Raw genomic sequence first — 19,019 nt, 5'->3', positions numbered from 1 at the left:
TATTTTTAATATATTAAACAGTATAGAAATTAAGTCGTGGTCATCATCACCACCAAAACTTAATTATCTAATAAATTTCTACACGTACCTGCCAATGAGGACAGTTAATGTGTTTAATGACTATCCCCTGCTCTGTTTAATTACAACAACCACATCAGCACAGGTCAAAAAACTCATCAGCAAGGCCAAACAGTTGATGGGGAAGGGTCTTCTTGATACCCTGCAAAAATCAACCAGCCACTGCCTACACTGCCAGTAAGGTGGGTAGCCCAATGAATGAAGAGGCCAGGGGCTTAGATAGCCCACATATCGGCTCTGTCCCCTCTCTTTAGTGTTGATTCCCAGGCCCCTCTATTCCCTGATTAGCCACAAAAGCTGCTTCTTGCTCTAGCCACCTTGGGCACAGCAGATGCAAGATTGCATAAGTGACCTTGGGTGAATCTCTTGGCTGTCATACTTCACATGGTAGTTGTGAAGCTAAATTGTCAACAGAGGAGAAAGGACTATATATGTTGCCCTGGCCTTGTGGGAGGAAAATGGAATAAAACTGTAATACATAATAAAGGAAAAGGACAAAATTCTTCCATATATCAACAATGGATATGTTGCTACTGTAAAGGGAATTCTTGTTGCTAGTTTCACAGTTACTTTTGAGGTTGCCTGCTCAGAAATTAAATGCAATTAACAGCAGGTTATTCTTCCACTTCTCCTTTGAGAAAACAGATAATGCTATACATTGCAAACTTGGTTGTAAAAGAACACAGAACTGAGCACAAAAGGCAGGCTTTATCCCTCATTTACAGGGCAACCAGAGGAGTGCAGGACTCAACAAACATGTAGGGAATCTAAACGGCCAACCTGATTCAGTCTGTTCCTGATACTAATGCTCAAGAATGGACCCAATCCAAAGGGAAAAGAGAAGGAGATATGTTAGACCTGAGCGATCAGCACTACACTGATCCTACAATATGCTATGCACACTTTCCACTTCTGTTCAGGGAAATAGCACAGCTTTCTTATTCTCAGTGCAGATGTTCCCAGAGTCTATAGGCTGAAGACAACTTTAGGTCAAACTGTATCTTGTTGGATGCTGCTAAAAATTACAGCCTGCAAGAAGAAATGGAAGAGGGAATCGAGAAAGGGAATAAAGTAAATAGCATTTCCTAAAGAAAATTAAGCCTGACAACAAAATAACATTTTCAGAAAAAGCAGAATATTTAAAGCAAAATCTTACAAGGATCTTCAAAAGTGCCTTCTTGCTTTTGCTCTAGGCTCTTTGTATTTACAGTCTACGTTCCCAAAGGATAGCTGTGTTTATCTATATAAGCAAGCAGAACAAAAAGTTCTAGGGCAACTTACAGACTGTACAGGCTGATTTGGCATCTCTTTTCCCAGAAGGAAGAGCCACCGAGTTCCATAGGGTACTTGTGTACCCTAGCCAGTGTAGTGTAGTGGTTAAGAGCAATAGATTCGTAATCTGGGGAACCGGGTTAATGTCTCTGCTCCTCCACATGCAGTTGCTGGGTGACCTTGGGCTAGTCACACTTCTCTGAAGTCTCTCAGCCCCACTCACCTCACAGAGTGTTTGTTGTGGGGGAGGAAGGGAAAGGAGATGGTTAGCCGCTTTGAGACACCTTCGGGTAGTGATAAAGTGGGATATCAAATCCAAAACTCTTCTTGTTGTTGTTCCCAAGGCAGATTCTAAGGCCTGGATTGCAACCTAGAACCCACTGAAAGAAATTGAACTAAGGATTACTATAAATAAGGGTTGAAGGTTTTGGTTGTTGTAGTTGTAAAACTCAATGTTGAACTTATCAACATTTTCTAATCCTCGTTTTGCTCCTTAATACTAGTTGCACCGAAAGTAAGAATAATTATTGCATATTATAATATTGTATTTTTATATTGTTGTAACCTGCCTTGCAACATCATGGCAAAGGTGGTGGGTTAGAAATTGAATATTAAATAATAATATTTATTAAGATTTGATCATGTTGTGCCAGTGCTTTATGAGCTGTGCTGGCTCCGTGTCCATTTCTAGGCCCAATTAAAACTGTTGCTCTTAACCTTTGAAATCTGTAACAATTTTGGGCCATGATTCTTACAACTTCTTTGTATACCAACCCAAACTGTGAGATATTTTTCAGAGGATCTACTCCAGGCACCCCTGCTCAGAATACCAAAGAGGGCTTTCTCAATAGTTGAACCTAAATTGTGAAATCTCCTTTCTGGTGAAGCTCACCTTGCACTTTCTTTGTGGTCATTAATGGTGCCAGATAAAGAGGTTTTTATACTCCCAGGCCAAAATCCCTGTTTGTGTGCCATTTACATTTCTAGCTATCCATTTTTTATTCTTCTGGAAATGTTTATGCTGCAATCTGTTATTTTATTACATATTACTTTTTATTGTTTTATTTGTGAGCAGTCTGCCCTAGAGAGCAATGTTATTGAGCGGTGTTATATACAAATAGTAAACAATCAAACAACATACAAACAAATGCATATTGTCTAAAGTAATGAGTGCAGTGTTTTCTCTCACCCTCATGAGAAGTGTGAGGGTAATATGGGTGAAAGACACAATTTGGGGTCATAGAACATGATTTAGATCTGCTATGACTAAGGGGGTTCACAATGTGTGGGGATGGCAAATCTGTGACATTTCAGATATTGTTGGACTACAACTTCTGTCAGTCACAACCAACATGGCAAATGTTCAGGGAGGATAGGAGTTGTAGTCCAATAACATATTGAGGACTACAAACTCAGCCCACAAGCTGTATAACTAGATAGCTTATGACTGTCTGCGATGGGCCACCATATGCAACTGATGGACTGTAATCAATATGTTGGGTCACAAGTTGTGTAGGCTTACTTAATACAGTCATACCTCAGCTCCCGAGCGCCTTGGGAGTCGAACGTTCTGGCTCCCAAATGATCGATAACCGAAAGTGAGTGTTCCGGTTTTCGGATGTTCTTTTGGAAGCCAAATGTGTGGCCAGACTTTCACTATTGTTTCCAGCCATGCCTACACAATCAGAAACCAATTGGAAGCTGCGCCTTGGTTTCCGAACATTTCAGAAGTTGAATAGACTTCCGGAACGGATTCTGTTCTACTTCAGAGGTACAACTGCACCGGCTAATGTGTTGGGACAGTTAACCTAAATAAAATGAAATAATTTAATGATGTGTGTTCCTATCTCTCTGTCTTAATATCTGATCAACTTTGATGCTAAAGACTCACTTTGAAATATACATAAATGCTTCTTTCTAAAAGGTGATACATAGATGTGTCTTACCAAAAGGCAATTGCCTGCAAAAACGTTTCATTATGGACTGAATGCTTTATTTTTCCCTATCAAAAAAACAAAACAAAAACCCAGTTGTACTTGTCTTCCTATTGAATAAATATCAAAGATGAGAGGGTAAGTATGCTCCGTACATTTTTGTGCTGAACATAATCATTTGCGCAGAAAGGCTAATTAATATGAACAACCACATAATCCAACATTCCGCATTGATATTGATGCCTTTTAATATTCTCTTGTCTGGCTCCGAGTGCTAATTCATGCAACTTTTCTGCTTTCAGCACTACTACTGCATCAACATGCCACCTAAATAACTGTAATTAAGCATTCTCTGTAGTTCCTGATTACAGTATGCTGATGAACATTCCCACTGGATTTTAACAGCCTCTTTCATAACAACTACAATAATCATCTCATATTATAATGTCTGTGCTTCTAAAGACTTCTTAAATAATCTAAAATTTAAATTGTACTGACTGTTGATTATTACAATCTAAAGTTCAACAGGAGCTTAATCAAAAAGGTTCAAGTATTGCATCACTGACATCTATTAAGCAATATACATCATGGGAAATAAATGCTAAAGCTGTTTAGTCTTTGAACCAAAGTAAACTTTTAAAAAAGAGTGCACAAGCCTGATTTCCTACTTACAAAGTGACATTTTAATTTATCCTTTTGCTGCAATGAATAAAACAATTTTGTGGCTTTTTTAAAAAGAAAAAGAAGAAGAAAAGAAATAACAATGCTTTCAACAACAATTTGCTATTTAAGAAAATATTGCAGTGAGAATGAATGACAGCTGAAAAGGACAAGAACCGATTAGAAAGATTCAGAGTGCATTCACATTATTTTGTGTGACTTTGAGAGGTACGGGTGTGCTAGTCAGTGTACAGCCCAGTGTCATATGTATGCTGGGCAGAAGCTGTAAGTGAATGCTTGGTTCAAGGACATCTCTCAGGAATAGCCAACATGGTGCCCTCTACTGTTGCTGGACTACAGTTCCCATCAGCTCCAGCCAGCACAGCCAATGGTCAAGGATGATGGGACTTGTAGTCCACAAGTGTCCTTCAGCATTTCACCGGGACTCAAGTGGCATCCATGTCAGGATTGATTTTCACAAGCTGAAACTTGGGCACCTTCCTGGAGGTCACCACATTGACTTCCCCAATCTGTCTCTTAGGAAAGAAGCTCATTCCTTTGAGGCCAAGGTAACCAACCTAAAGAAGCTGAAGCAGGAGATGTTCAGGGATGTGGTGGACGCATTTCTTCCCATACTGATGACTAAAGACCTGGGCTCTTAGAAATGAAGGCATCATTCTGGGAGTACAGAAAGGACCCATTTCTGGAGTGACAAACTGAAATCCTGTTTCAGTGGCAAGAATTAGGCTCCAAAGTATGAGAGTATCGTGCTGGGAATAGGGACGAGACATTGTTTTTTCCTTGCGGCAACCCTAAGAGTTATGTTGCACTGATAATTTTGCCCAAAGCCATCTAGTGAGCTTCACAGCTGAGAAGGAAATTGTAATTTGGTCTTCTCATATCTAAATCTTGGCCTCAGGAAATCTCGGACTATATCACCTTTCCAACTGTAGACAATATTTCTTAACTGGATATTCCACAGGGCAGGGGGACTACTACATTTGTCTAGTTGAAAGCTGATTCTTTCATATGCAACACTAGAAATGTTCAACACAAGATAAATATTTTATGAAGTGGTGGGTGTATAATCAGGTGCAATATGATAATGCACAACTATGATGGGATAGTTCTTGTTAGTTCTTATGTTACACTAGAGGGCAGTCGCTCTATGAACTCATATTTTTGAAGGCTTCACCATGTGGTAGTGGGAAAGAGAATCCTTGCATGTGGTAATTTAGAACAGCAGGGGGAAATATATTTGCATATCCATCTCCTAGGTATGCCACTTTCCTACAGAAAAGTGGATGAACATTCAAAAATAGAACTCTCTTGAATTAGTGCAGTTCAGACTTAGGTTACTTTACAGTGTAATCCTAGCCATGTCTACTGAGAAATAAATCCTACTGAATTCAGTGGAGCTTCCTTCCAGAGAAGTAGGATTGCAATCACAACCTCAATCTGACACCTTATTTTGCATAATATTTATATTTGCTTTCCAGATTTTCATCTACCTCTGCAGTTCACTACTTGCCACTATTTGGATACATGCTGACACCACACACAGGTAAATGCAGCCAGGTACTCATTGGAAAATGCAACCGAGAACAGGAGCAGGGTATATATTAATTAGGCTTGTAAAAATGGCATCAGGGGAAAATTTTGCCGAATCGGCAAAATGTCAGGAAAAACCTGGATGTATGGAAAAAGCAGAAAAAACAGCTCCAAAAACTTGAGTTCACTATTTTGGGGGGGAGATTTCCCCAAAAAAGCTTCACAATTTTGGGGTTTTCCTACAACTTTCTGGTGTCAGGAATTGTACTTTTTGAAATATGGCAACCCTATAGCACTGTTGGTTAAACCACAGAGCCTAGGACTTGCTGATCAGAAGGTTGGTGGTTCGAATCCCCGTGACAGGTGAGCTCCCGTTGCTCGGTCCCTACTCCTGCCAAACTAGCAGTTTGAAAGCACAAAGGGCAAGTAGATAAATATTTACCGCTCCTGCGGGAAGGTAAACGGCATTTCCGTGCGCTGCTCTGGTTTGCCAGAAGCGGCTTAGTCATGCTGGCCACATGACCCGGAAGCTGTACGCTGGCTCCCTCGGCCAATAAAGCGGGATGAGCACCGCAACCCCAGAGTCAGTCACGACTGGACCTAATGGTCAGGGGTCCCTTTACCTTTTTGTTTATTTTCTCTTTTATTACATAAGGTAGAACACTGGACTGATGAGGAAGTGCTTTCTGCTTTATAAACATCCAGCTTTCTTCCAACTTCATCTTGGGGCGAGGAATAGGTTTGTGAAAGTACTTAGAAGACATTTATTTTAAAATGGCAAGTATTTACGATTTTCATATCAACATAAAATCAAAATGATTTCCTTCAACTCAAACAGCAGTTTAGCCATAGTACAAAGAAGAAGAGATATGCAAATGTCTGGATCTGGATATCCTGAAGTCTGATCTACTGTACTGCCCTGTGTCTATTACTTTGGCTCTCCGTGAGCTCTTTCCCCCATTTCAACTAACCATTGTGGTAAGTTTGAGAAATGCTGCTGACCTTTAAGTTCCAGGAAAATGTTTTAAGTTTACCTGTTATTGCATATCCATATGAATGGTCCAGTGGAAAAAAAAAACCACAAACAAACAGAAAACCAAAGAAACACCCAACACTGGTTATTTTTGCCCTTTAATTCCCCATAATGCAGGAGAAAGGAGTAGGGGGTGGAAGGAAATCAATTGTAACTTATCCCTTGTCGAAGATCAGCAAACTCTGTGTCACAAAACCAATGTGAAGAAATGGAGTATGGATTTTCTGCTGACATTTGTAAAGTGTTTGTGTCAAAGTATTTTTCTAATATAGCAAAGGTTACAGTTTAACAAATTAAAGCACATGTTTCTTTTGAACTGACATGCTGGTCATTTGGGTTAATTTAAATGGCGTGTGTTTTTCTAATAAACTCTTAACCTAACCTTCTCTGATCATGGCCGCTCTTTGCATTATTCAGACAGAAGTAATTGCTTTTTTCATCAAAAATGAGCTCAATGGAGATACTGTAATAGCCTAATTTTTTTAACCTATTATTTTTATCTGGTAAAATTAGTGAACATACCCTATTAACAATGTAATACAAATCACTGTCCATATGTACTAGTAATAGCTTTTATCTCCATTTGGGCCGGAGGCCTCTAGGCAGTGGTGGAATGTTCACTGTTACATTTTGCCAATTATTTGAGTTCTCTTCCTAGCTGCTCCAGCAGCATTAAAGGGACTTGTTTCTTCATAGCTCTGTGACTCCGCCACATTTTACCAGCACAGATTAGTTTGCTAAAGTATTTGTCATCCATTCTGACCAACTTCATCTCCTGTGTATCTGTGTCTCATGTTTTTAAGACCTGCTTTTCCCCTTCAACTTTTTGTATTCACCATACAGTAACCTTAACATTACTGCTCATTTGTGGTATTTTTCAAACAACCAAGTGATCACTGATAGCTGCTTTCACACGTTACTGTTGCAGATATTAATATTCTGCAGTTGGAAGTGACTGGATGCATGAAAACTGGATCCTTTTGGAAATGAATCATTGTCCAAGCCCATAAAAATATTGTTGAAATTTTACTGGCAGAACTTTTCAAAATAAAAACATCAAATGTACATCAAACATATCCAGACAATATATTGTGCTGACTGGCACAGCTCAGCATCTTAGAAAATAAGAAATAATTCAAATAAACCTATAAGCGAAGCACTCTCTCTCCCTCTCCAGTCTGTATACCAACCTCATTGGCCTTAGGCTGTTTACTCTCCCTTCAGGACAGCTTCATTTACATCTTCACTCCATGGAGTTTGGGAGACAAAGAATCAAAGTCAACTCCCTTCAAAATAGAGATTTGGAACCCAATACCTTCATCACATGATCTAAGGTCACAACACTCACCTGTTAGCTACCAGCAATCAGTTAGTTAATCATTAACTCAGCAAGAGCTCAGAGTCTTTTAGAAAAACTACTGTGGAAAAACCCCAATGTTTACAACACTTCAGCAACACACATTTAGCCATTTATTTTTTTCATTTTGAACCTTCATTAATACATATACATTTTTCATTTCTGTGTGAATTAAATCAATTATAGTTAACGGGAAGATGGTGAGCATACTTACAGGTGCCATGTGCCTTGGCCGCAAAGTTACCTCACTAACCTTGTTCCACTATTGCCATGTTCACTGTAGCTTCTGCAGTGGGAAGACTTGCACCAAGTGTGGGTGTTCAAACAACTAGTTAATCACTGATAAGCCCTCTCCACATATTACACACATAAAGACATAAGCTTGATGATGTGTTTCACCTTGGTCCCAGCCTATGTGTGAAGGCTTTCCTTCTCAGGGGTGCCAACTATAGGGGGCATAAGGGGCTTCAGCCCCCTCAATATTTGTGGGGAGGGAGCTGAGCCCCCTCAATATTGAGGGAGTCACCATCCCTCGCCACTGCCGGGTGAGTGCTGGCATGCTGGGTGGGAGCAAGACATGTCACATGATGCCAGGCCCCCTCATTGTGGGAGGTAAGTTGGTGCCCCTACTCCTTCTGATGTAGAACCATGAGTGATAAGGATTGTACATTACAGGGGCAACCTCCATGTGTAGAAAAGGTTTGTTGCTGTGGATGTAATGGCGATCAATCACAGTGATGGTAGGAGGAGCTCTTTGACTGGGGTCCATGCATAGCCTTCAACCCTTGTCACCACACTCACCTTTTTCATATGTGTAACAAACACAGCACTAGCAATGGGTTTTTTATTTATGTCACAAAACACGTATTAAAACACTGTTTTGTCTCAATGTCCCACTACATCCCTTGCCTCTCACTATCTATGTTGCTGGGCTTACTGGGAGAGCTGACATTGGTGGGGTTGTTGCCCCAGTGAGAGCTCAGCAGCAGGAGGCCCTGTTTTTCACTCACAGAAACAGACAAATCATGGCATTATGGTCAATTTAGTTTAATTCTGGATGCATGTTCTTTCTCATGCATATGCAATGTTACCACTTTGCCTTTATCTGATGGGTTCCTATAATCCTGTTGGAATCAATGACACCATTATTTTTTGGAGGAGACATCTGTGATATCAGATGGTTCATTCTATATATAGTAGTTGGGTTCCTCATTTTCCTGAACAGTTGCCTCCTCTTTCTTTTTTCTGTGTTGAACTCTCCTTGTTCTTATGAATTCCTTCTTCCTTGGTTATTGTGCTCTCCATAAATAGCCTTGCAGATCTAATTTGTGAGACAACACCCACGAAAGGAGAGAAGCGATAAGATGTATGTAAGCTATCATTGCAACAAATAGATTCTGGACAGGATGACATTGACCCTAATGCTATCCAAAGCAACTCTACAGGCAATGTTGATTTATAGCATTATCCTTGTGGATTTGCACAGAGTGCAAGAAATACAGAGAAAGACAAGTTTCCTGTTCCAGCAAGGCATCTCCTTACATTGGTAAGGCATCTGTGTACACAGGTACATATGCATTTGCATCCTAGTTTCATATTCATAGCCACCTTGAACAAACTGGAATTGGATGTGTCGGTGCTCCAATTACATAGAGACCTTCTTCCCTAGCTTTTGTGATGGCTCCCTTGTCAATGCTTTTAGAAGGCTCTGGGGGCATGATTTAAGGGCTCCCCCGCCCTTGCCCCAGCCTGGCTCTCACAGCTATATCTCTTTATACCTAAGGGCACCACTGATCTTGCATTCTCCTCGGCAGAACCAAGAGGCTAGAGAACCTCACACCACTACAAGCAAGTAAAAAGAAGGAAAGAAGGAAAGAAAGAGTCTTGTAAAGTTATGTATCCCATCCCTGACTTACTGGAGGATTTGTGGCTGCACAGGTTCAGTTCAAAAACTGCATATAAACTGCATATAAATGCAATTTCAGGAGAGAGAAGTGTATGTGTGTGAGAACATACCAATTTTATCCCAGCAACCATGAAGTGGAATGTGATGATGTGGCCACAGCCATACAAGCAAAAAAACCACAGGGGTGGTGTGTTAGTGGTTGCTGAGTGCTTAGCTCTGTATGTTCACTATCTGTTCCCTTGCCGATGGCAATATTAATCCCACATTTGTGTCACTTATTTTTTAACAACTTGAAGTTATACCCTGAGGTCTCCATTCTCTGGGCTCATTTTAGCCCTCTTTGGGCATTCTTAGATACAGTCTATAGGAAGGAGCATAGGGGCACAGAGCAGAGAGTCTGATGGGAAGTTGTAAGCACCTTCAGGGAAATGTGCTTTCAGTCCTTCTCATGACTGGAAACAACGTGCATAAAAAGAGAGGATTGTGAAGGCATTCAACCAGAGATGTCTCTTCAAGTCTTCCTTCTCAGCAGCGGAGGAATCCCTTGTATGGGTGAAAGTATCTTCATGTGTTGACATGCAGCTAATTGAAAGTGGTTGAGCTATTCTATTGTTAGAGGTCCTAGCTGAAAATCGGTAAAGCATAAAGGGCAGGCATTTGCTGAAAACGCAGCATTTGAACAAATGCAAAGCTCAACTCATTTGCATTTTGTCGCACTGTGGAGATGCACTGTAACTCTTTGTGAAGTTCATTCGTATCAAGAAAAGGACAGAAGGCTGTGCCTGTGCTGATGCAATACGAAGACAATGTGTTGCTTGCCTCCGGGAAAGAATTAGCACATCCTATTGACCTGTTTGGCTGCTTGTAATTCTACAGGGCAAAATGTGGCTTCTCTTTGTTCCCCTTGCATGAATCACTGACTCAAAAACAAAACACGTTTTAAGCAGAGCAGAGCACCAGAACCCAAATGTACAAAGCCAAATCATTTCTTGACAACTATGTCAAGAATTCATATAGATGCTTGTTTTTCTAAATAAATAAATACATATTTTGTGATATTTGGATTCACATTCATATAAACAATGTCTTCAGTTTATCAGATGAAAGTTACAGTACTAACGGTCCCCTTAATTCCTGTATTGTTCACACTGAGAGCAGCTTTAGATTATAAGCACTCCAATTATTGCTTCAAGGCTTCATAAACATACAGTGTCAGAGAGACGGGAAGGGTGGAAGCAGGACAGAAAGTGACACTTTGGTACACCAGAGTGTGGACTGTCACCTTAGCAGATAAACAGACTTGTCAATTATAAGCAGGCAGGAAACACATGGACACCAATGTGTTTTATGATAGGGACAGGGAACTGGTGGACCTTCAGATGCTGTTGTACTACACTTCCCATCACTTGAGGCAGCTAATAGTCAGTGGTCAGGGATGAGTTGTAGTCGGCAACATCTGGAGGGCCCAATCCCTCATCCTTGTCTTATGAGGTATAGTGTGACATAGTTTTAGGCGTATGTTCATAATGGAGACCATGGATATCAGCTGCCATGGACACATGGATGCATTTAAGGACTGTCTCATATAAGGAATATAAGCTTACTTTCTGTTGCATCGCTCTGCCTTCAACAAAGCCCTATGACCCAAGTTGCTTTTCTTATTATTTAATTTGTATAGCTTTTAAGCTTTGTATATCTAAAACAAAAAGGTGGAATTAGTAAATGCATAGTTCCGAATTATCTATCTATTTATAGATATTAAGAATGAAATTGGATATCTGAATGTGGATCTTTTATGTAGTAAAACAGGCACATCCATGAACAAGAGAAAGGTTTCAGTAGGCTTTGGGGAATCACAAAGTTCAAATATTTGGGTAAAGGGGACTTGGGATCTCACCTGCCTGCCACCTATCCATTCTCAATTTTGCCTATCAATAATGGTAGACCATCACCTGGGCTTCAGGATAAAGAGCACATGAACTAAATTGTAACAGAATAGAAACAGAGTTGAATGTGTTGAAATATACCATTTCAAAGCTATTAGGCCTGGGGTGAGTTTCATTCTAGTGCTGCCTATAAAATGTGGTCCATTCGCTGCACATAATGACCACAATGTGCTTCCATAAAACGTCTCTATCTTCAGAAGCCATCTAACATGGAAAGCGATCAGGAAACCTATGGGATAAAGGTTGCCAACAATAACGGCTAAATCCGATCATTCAAAAGTAAATTACTAAGTATAATGAGAAGACATAGAATTAATTTGCATTAACCATAAAACAAGACTGGACATCATCCAGAATTCAGATTTATTAACATTCAGAAATGCTGTCAGAGCTCATGTGTACATGGGACATTAGTCATGCATTTTGTTAATGTAACATAATATGGGACATAATTTATCAGGACATCAAAATAATAGCTTTTACTCCATTTCCCCATCTCAATGAGGACATGCACAATAGACTCGGAAGCTATACATGCACTCTATTAGAGCTAATTGAAAATAGATGATACAATTAACCTGCTTCTTAGTAAAAAGCATTAACACTTAATGTAAAATTCTAATCACAATAAAAAGAGGTTAGCACAGGAAGGAAATGTGGTGTATAATTCAAAATTATACTCTTCGCTTTCTCACAAACATTTTTGAAAAGTTGCAAAGTCTAAGTATACTCTAATAAAAAATACCAGGAACTATCTTTAAGCTCTCCCCTCCTCCCCCACACACCCAAGGCTTTTGATTTTCCAAGGAATGTGACATTTCAGTCACTTCCAGAATGATTAAGTACACAGGCTCATGGCATTTAGGCACAACATAACAGAAGTGAACAGGTGGCAATGGTACGAATGAGTTGTAAAGGCAATCCATTTACAATGCATACTGTGATGTTATGAAAATTGGAGCTGAAACCTGTGTAGGAATGCATACTAATGAGACCGTCAAACTATCTACTCACTGGTGGAATCCATTACAAATTGAGACTGTTGATTATGATTATTTTTTAATTCAGTCATCTGTCAACAAAAGACCCAGGTCAGTCATTATCTATGGAATCAAGTTATATCTATTATCAGGTTGTCACCTAAAAAATCTCTGCAGTTTCATTTGCAGCCTCCCCCCAGTTCCCAAACTGGAAATAAACTTTCCACAGGAGGATGCTTTCAATTTTTGATACAAAATTAAAATGACAGTTCATTTTTACCCTTGTAAATTTTTCAGGACAAAAAAGCAGTGTTACTGGAGACAGATCTGCCTCCAGCATTGTTCAGTTTGTAAGTCATAGACGTGATTGTCCCATTACACCAAATAACCAGCCAGATTTCAGACACAGAGACATTGCTAACAACAAACACAGCCACACTGTGCTCACTTTGAATGAGTGCCAGGAAGGAGGAAGGAGGTTCCCCTTGTCAGTAATCCCTGTCTTGCCCCCTGTATTTCATTCAGTTTAAGCTACCACAATATCACACTGGGAGTGTGAGCCCAGTTGTCATTGCAATAGAAACATGTCATCATTTCCTTCCCTAGGTGCCTGTCCTTATACAATAGATGGGTCTTTCAAGAGCCCATGATAAATTTCTGGATGTAAGGCAGGTGTTTCAGGGAGCAAAAGTGTTAACGATTCAACCACATCAGAATGACGATTTAATGATTGTGAAGTATTTTATAATCTCTGCAATTTTTATACTTAAAAGTAAGCATGTCATAGGGCTGCATGTGTAACCTCCATTATCCCCATCAACCTCGTCATGTGGAATGAATTTCTATATTCATGAAAGCTCCCTGCATGTTTTCGAACCCAGGGCTCTTAAAAGAATGGTGAGACTCCATGTGTACATGTGGCCTTCTACGTCAATAGTTCCCCCTCCAGATGTTGGAAGGTGATGGCTGGAAGCAGAGCTATCATACTTGGTGGGCGAGAGACACCTCCATAATGGGTAGCAGATGTTCATCCTCAATTTACAGCCTTCTTGTACACTGACAGATTTAGGGTCTAGGAACCCACCTAAGCAGACAATATGAGCTTCAGGGCCACCATTAGAGGAATCTGCAGGCTCTTCAAAACAAAGCTGTCATGCCTCAGTGCCATATGAATACTGGCTGCTAGATTTTAATTTGAAAAAGAAGATCACAGTCTTCTGTGCAAAGGGTTCCTAGGCAAATATTACCAGCATCCTCCCACTCCTCAATGTCAGGTAAACAAATATCAATATAATTTTTATTTTCCACATGTTATGGTCAAGGCAGATTATGTCAGAACTGTGGAAATACTTTTGAAAAAATCTATATAGTATATTAATCCATGACACAAATCTTTAATAATAAGGCAACACATTAAAAAGTATTGAGCCATAGCTCAGTGGCAGAGCATCTGCTTTGCAAGCAGAACGTTCCAGGTTCAATCCCTGGCATCTCCAGGTAGGGTTGGCAGGAACTCCTCCCTGAAATCCTTGAGGTCCTCTGCCATTCAATGTAAATAATCTTGAGCTAGAAGATGGACCAGTGGTTTAACTCAGTATATGTCAGGAACTGGAGTCAAGCATAGGTCAGCAATCAAAGCAAAACACGGTGTCAATGAAGTTAATTCAAGAAACCAAAACAGTGCAGGCCTAATGATCCCAACAGCTCTATCAACAGTAGGTCTTGTTCCAACAAGGCAGTTGCAAGGGGTGAAGATCATTGTCTTCCCATCACTACCTAAGGTTCCTCCACATTCTTTCCCCAACAGTCACAAACTGTGCCTGCTTACAACTCCCCTCTGCTCTGCTCTCTTCATTTCTCTCTGTGTTCTAGGAGACCAGGGGAGAGGGGAGCTGGTCACAGTAGGAGGGGAAAACTCCCTGGCTTCTTCATCAGTCTGCCTCTCTGTCTCCTGGCCCCATACCCCTCCAGCCTCCACTTCTGCCTCAGAGTTTGAACTGCCCTCTGCCACCACCTCTTCCTGCTCACTAAACCCTGTTACCCCTTCTGCTTCCAACACCTCTTCCTACCAGTCTGCTCCTTCTTCTCCCTCTGACCACTGTGTTGTCCCACCACCAATCCCCTGACTCTGAGCCTTCTGGGGGTGCCATTGGGGGTCCCCCAGCTCGTACTTCTCATCACTTCTCAATATCCAACCAGTCCAAGACAATATAAGGCAGCTTCTCATGTTCCTATGTCCATTGCAGAATCCATCAACATATAATTAAGCATCAAGAGCAAGCAATGTAATCATATCAGTCAATTAAAAATTACTAGATTTTAACAATATTTTAAACAACCCAACATAAAACATAATGCATTTTTCTGCTGATACATTCTGATGATGATTTGCACATGATAAATCTCTGTACACTGCAAAAATACACATGAAAGAAAAAAAATTGGTTGGGAAAATAAAGAAAGGCAAAGTGGTCTGGGAGTCTGCATGTTTTTCTTCCTTGTTCTGGATGAGTTATTTCCAAACCCATTTGCCCCTCTCTCTTTTTCACTCCTCATTTTACACTCGATAAGTGCAAAGATTACCATTCTCCCTAGTCCCCTGTCATTACCCTGTGTCCAGTTTCTGGCTAGCAGCACTGAAGGTCCAGAAGAACTTACAGCTGAATGTATTAACATCCATCCTCACCAGATGTTAAGCTGCTTCACCTGCTGAGGTCAGAGCAAGAGAAGTCAGGGCAAGGATAAGGCAGTGAGTGAGCAATGGAAATGTCTGTCTCGCTTGTGTGTTGGATGTTCACAATGACTTATTGGCTTCTTTTACAAGGAAGCACTCCCCCCCCCCCCCAAATGCAAAACAACACAGTATTGGATCATACCTAAAACCCTTTTCTACCTTTCAGCTTTGCAAAATTCAATCAATAAAGTAACTTTGAGAATCTCATTCTGCATCAGATAGCCCTAGTGATGAAGATTCTTTCTCTGGTGTTTCATCTGTCTTCTTTACTGCTTTTGAACTGCAAGAAGTAAGAAAACAAAGCATTTATGGTAACCTAGCTCCAAAATGAGCAGGCATTGTTGCTCCTTTTACAGTTTTGTTTTGTTTTGACTTCTACATGGTGGGGAGGGATGACATAGCTAAGAAGCATGTTCAGTTTCATATTTTGAGCTGTGGCTGGGATAAGATCTCATATTGAGTTATTGGCATCCAAAAAAAGCTACTCCAGGTGGTGAAAATCCAGGAAAGTTACCATGTATGAGGAGGACAGCAGGAATGAGTGCACTCTTTCTGTTTCCCCTTTATTGTGATTTCAGTTGCTCTCTAACTCATCTTCATTTCTAGCTGTGCTTGAGTGCTAGTTAGTGCATGAAGGGGTTCAGACTATGGAGCTGTTTCTAGGCTCAGCTATGTCACGCCCCCTCTTCTCCATGAGGAAGAAAGTGAAGCATCTTCTCTTCCTTCCTTTCACTCTCTTGGATGCCAATAACCCAACGGATGTCTCTGAACTTGGTCCAAGTTCTAAGCACATGTTTGAAACATTGTGTATTTTGCACCCAAGAGTAACCTACCTATATTCTCCTTGCTGCTGAATGAATGAACCAGACTTTTGGATTTAGTTAGTAAAGCTTTTAAACTTACCAAAGAATGTGTGGTCTGTTCATTGCTAAAGGGGAAAAGAGAGGGGGACAAGAGCTTTAAAGCAGGCTAAATAGGATATACAAAACATTTTAACAACCTGTATTCCAGGCAATGCTGCTGGTTCACTCTGAGAGTATTTTTAACTCTGCTGGGGACTTTTTCTTGCTGGAGAGTGTACAAAGCCCAGTGTTTTGAATCTAGGTGCCTAGCCAATTCTTTTCGTTAATTACCCACACATGGGTCAGATCTATTTCCACCTCCACATTATTGAGTACAATTAGTGCTTAACAAACTAGTACATTTGGCATCTAATTGTTTCCAGGGTAAATAAACTGGCCACAGAAACATATTACCTAATACAGGCTGCTGTGTTTTTCTTCACTTTGACTTTTGTTAATTTTGTGTAATTCTATATACATATATATGCATATATTTATAACTGTTTCATTTGGTGTTTGCATACTTCTACGGTTATTCCAATGTTGTGTTATTCTACCTTCTATAACCAAAAGGCAAAAAGGCAGCTTTATAAATGCATAAATAAGGAGCAGATAGGTTGTTTTATGTCATCGACCTATATGCATATACAGTACTGTTATTTCTTAAACAGTGATCTATGAAACAACTTCCTTTGGAATTGAACCATGAACTTGCACTCTTTCATATACTGCTGAATAGGAATATAGAAATTTGGCTTACACTCATTTAGACCATTGGTCCATTATTATTTCTTCTTCTTCTTCTTCTTCTTCTTCTTCTTCTTCTTCTTCTTCTTCCACAGGAGTCCACATGTCTGTTCACCACATTTATCATGGCACATGCATCATTGCCAACTAGCAAGGCTGATGGGAGGACCACCAGTCTTACTGTTGAAATAGTACTGGAAAAGGCATAGAAATTGTTCTCACAGTTTCACTGAGCACAGGACAGCTCAGCACAATAGAACAGAAGATCCTCAGTTGTCCCTAAACAGATTCAAGCTGGATAGGAAGTTTGAGGATGGCCATTTTGTCAGTGGGAAGCCAAAACACTCCAAGTACATCAACAACAAACCTCCAAATGAGTCCAAGCCTTTCCTTCTGGCTTTCCTTCTCTTCCTTCTGAGAGGAAGAGTGAGGGTGGCTGTTTTGTGAAATTGATTCTTGTGCTTGAAGCACCTCAACAAAACAATCCCTTGCTCCCCATCTCTAGCTCCAAAGGTCTGGAGCTGATAAAGGTAGGAAGAGATTGTCCCTGAATTCCTGCAGCACTAGGTCAGGGCAGCAATCTTATGTAAACTCACTGGCAGTAAGCCCCACTGAACACAGTAGGCCTTTTTCCCTAGTGAATATGCATAGCATTGCACTGCAGAAGGTCTGGGCACCCACAAGTTTTGACATAGCTACCTAGGCCAGTCAACAATGGTTGTACCCTGTGTCTGCACATTTGTGTACATTTTTGCTAAGTGTAAATTGGGGGGGGGGGATCAGTCAGATGAGGCCATCTTGAGTCAAAGGCTGGTAGGGAAAGGGCCAGGCGGCTTTCCACACATGCTGATCCTCTGCTTAACCTCACAGCCACTTGCCATCACCTTTTGTTAAGTATATATATATATATATATATATCATGGGGAATAATGAATAATGAAACTACCCATAAAATGTAGCCTTTGTAATGTCAATTTACTGAGCATTTAGTAAAAAGAAATGGCAGACAATCCAGCAGTGCCATTCCCAAAACCAAATCAGTCCCAAGAACAGAGCAGCAGCTCAGGGCAGCTTCTGTCAACTAGCCCCAACATCTTTCGACTGCTTTTTTGTTTCTCTGGTCCAATTCAAACTCTAAGGCAGAAAACTGGTCTCAGACATCAACTTGGAGGGACTTCTACAACAGATACATGAAACAGCTGGTGATCAGCTTAATGAGCCACCGGCAAGCGCTTTGAAATTGTCAAGCCACACCAAGTCCACTGACATGGGCACTTTGCATTTGACAGTGTGTGTCCAACGCAATCCAAGCCCTTTCTCTTTCCTGGTTTATAGCTTGCACTATGCATTTTTAACACATGAATTATCCATTTGTAGTCAGACATCTTAATCTAATGTCTGCTAAAATGGCAGCACAGCACAGCACACTAGGAAGTCCCCAGATTAAAGCTGAGATAGTTTTGTCAGAGGGAACATAGACAACGATGTGCTGTCTTTTTACACTGGGTTTTGGGCTGAGCAGTGTTACTTTTTCTAGTCTATCACCTATCATTCAGGTTAAGATTTGCATGCTTGGGAAAAGAATGGGCAGTCCACTGTTTGCTTGCTCATCTCTAAAAACTGCAGTGTTCATAACAAAAGACAAGGACACTCTGGCTGTTAACTCTGTGCACGGGCAGATACCTCTAGAAGTAAATAAAGTCTCCAGTGATGACAGATAGGCCTTTATTTTTATTTTTTTACCATGATAGATAGCCATTCTCTGAGTTTTCTATATATCCACTGCACAAATTCTATTTCATCAGTCCGATAAGGGAAAGTGATAGTAGATAGAAATCTGTGTCAACACAAAAGTAAATTAAAAATGTGGGCCTTTCATCTGATAGGATCTTTTATATAATGTAATTTCTTTGGCTAATGTTCTCTGTTTTACTTCAAAAGGTTATAGAAAAAGTGTGCATGATAGATTATAAAGGAAA

The sequence above is a fragment of the Podarcis cretensis genome, assembly GCF_951804945.1.
Source record: "Podarcis cretensis genome assembly, chromosome: 3".
Lineage (NCBI taxonomy): Eukaryota > Metazoa > Chordata > Lepidosauria > Squamata > Lacertidae > Podarcis > Podarcis cretensis.
Note: the sequence above shows the minus strand (reverse complement) of the source record.